This window comes from Drosophila ananassae, chromosome 3L, assembly GCF_017639315.1.
Source record: "Drosophila ananassae strain 14024-0371.13 chromosome 3L, ASM1763931v2, whole genome shotgun sequence".
Taxonomy (NCBI): Eukaryota; Metazoa; Arthropoda; class Insecta; order Diptera; family Drosophilidae; genus Drosophila; species Drosophila ananassae.
This window is the reverse complement of record NC_057929.1, coordinates 8,303,773-8,306,113: the sequence shown is the minus strand read 5'-3', so window position 1 is coordinate 8,306,113 and position 2,341 is coordinate 8,303,773.

The window sequence follows — 2,341 nt, the reverse complement described above, 5'->3', positions numbered from 1 at the left end:
GCTGGGCGAGAAAAAAAAATTTATAATAAAATCAACGCGATGGATTCACTGCCGAATTTGTTTTCCCACTGGAAGCGTGGTTGGTGGTGCGGCTGCGGCTGCTGCTGCTGCTGATACTGCTTGGTACTGGTGGTGCTGCTTTCAGCCGATGGCCGATGGCGATAGATAGACACCAAAGCCAAAGCGGCCACTCAGTCAGTCAGCCAGTCAGTCAGTTGGCTGGTCGGTAACTTGGCCAGGAGGCGAGACGAAACGAAAGCACCTAAAACGGCAGGCTAAAACAGCGGGCGAACAACCGAACAACCGATTGTGTGCTTGTGTGTATCTGGGTATCTATTAGAACTGTGGCAGCGAAGCGCGAACGGTGCTGCGAGCTGCGTGTATCTATCAATTCTGCCAAAACCGAACTAAAACTCTCAAGTGTGCAAAATTGTACATAAGTCGAGTGCTGCCTGGCATCCTCGTGCCACAGCCGAGCGGTTATGTTGAGCATACCAAGTCGCAGCTGAGGCTGAGCAAATATGTTGCGCACAGATACACAGATACACAGATACGGATACGAGTACAGATACAGATACAGACCGAGTCCAGCAGCTAACAAACACGCTTGTTGCATGCCCAACAAATGTTGAGATACAAAAAAGCGATTGAACGCGAAAAAGCTCCGGCGATAAGGGTGGCCTTCGGGTGGTTCCCGGTTCCGGGGGATGAATATGCATTCGACTGAGGTGCCACCTTCCGCATGCCCCCAAAAAGTAGGCAACATTTATCGGACATGGCGCAGGCGTCGCTGCTGCGTGGCAAGCTTTTATGCTCGGCAACATCCTGCTGAGGACAACTGTTGCGTGTGAGCCGCACACACACACCCACACACACTCGCATACCAACAAACACACACAAGCACATAATTTGTGTACTAAAAAGCCACACAATTGTTGTATTAAACACATTAAGTGTGGGCGCGGGGTACACATGTCTCGGGCCCCCGTCTTCGGGTAATTTTACATTTCTTTTTAAAGCTTAGTTTGTATTGGTAAATAATAGAGGTTACTTCCCGCTCGGCGCCAAAAAGGGCAAACCATCGACGTACTTTATGTACGATACTTACATACGGCTCTGGGCAAGATATTAGTTCAAAATATGAAAGATAAATTGGATTTTCAATTAAAAATGGAATTATCGGATTATATGATATATTGATATATTTTAATTACTATATATTACTATACTATTACTTACTTTTTATTACTATATAAGTATATTTTATTGATAATATATTATCATATTAAAAAAAAATAATATATTTTCGGAAAAGAGAATGTTATATCCTTTTTCCAGTTAGGACTTTAGGAAGTTAGGATCATTTCGTCACAAAATCTAAATATTTATGGATAAAATAAAATGATTGAAATATTAAGAAACTTCTATTATTTTAACCATAATTGTTTTTCGCTCGCTGGGAGCACATTATATAAAATTTATAAATACTTTTAAGCGCGGCCTGTCAAGGTGCGTGCCACGGCCCGTGCTCCTCTACTCCTGTGCTCCTGTGTGTGTGTGTCCTTTTGCTTGTGTGCGTTTTCCGTCCGTGTATGGGTGATTCGATTTGGCTCGGCTTAGGTGGGTCGAGATAGGTCGATTGGCTGCCGACTTTATTACTGTATTATTGGCCTTTAATTTGAGCTTTAACAGCAAATACACGTACATATATTTCCCTGGCGTCTTCCTGCGCCTTCTAACAATTCTTTTTCGGGCTAATTTCTGTAATGTTTTTCATTCTTTCCATTTTTTTTTCTTTGTGTCAGCAAAATAAAAAATGCCTCGGGCTTAGAGAATACAAACGATTTATGAGGCTGAAGGATGGACCTGGACCTGAACCTGGAACTGGGGCCTGATTAGTTGGGGCTTTTTGAGAACATTCAACACGTGACCGTTTCCCTTTTTCCATAATTTATTCATATTTGATTTTATTTCTTCGTTGATTTATGATGTCCCTGTGATTATTTAAGGATTTCCTTTTGTCATACTTTTGATCCGCATTTATTTATAATTAAATTCCAACTGCAAGCCACTTGCCACTGGGGATGCCCAGAGCTATGCAACAGATGTGTTGTCCCATTGGAATTGAAATACCGAATGCATCCCACGACGTGCTCCAGGAAATGATTGAAATTCCAAATCAAATTGATCCCTCTTTGGTTGGCGGGAATGAGATTAATGCAGCCGAGCCATTAAAGGCAATTACTTTGTTTTCTGCAAGTAATGCCATCAGAACAGTCATCTTGCCAGCCATTGTTGTCCTTCTCCTCAAATGAATAAGTGATGAGGCTTTACATTTAAA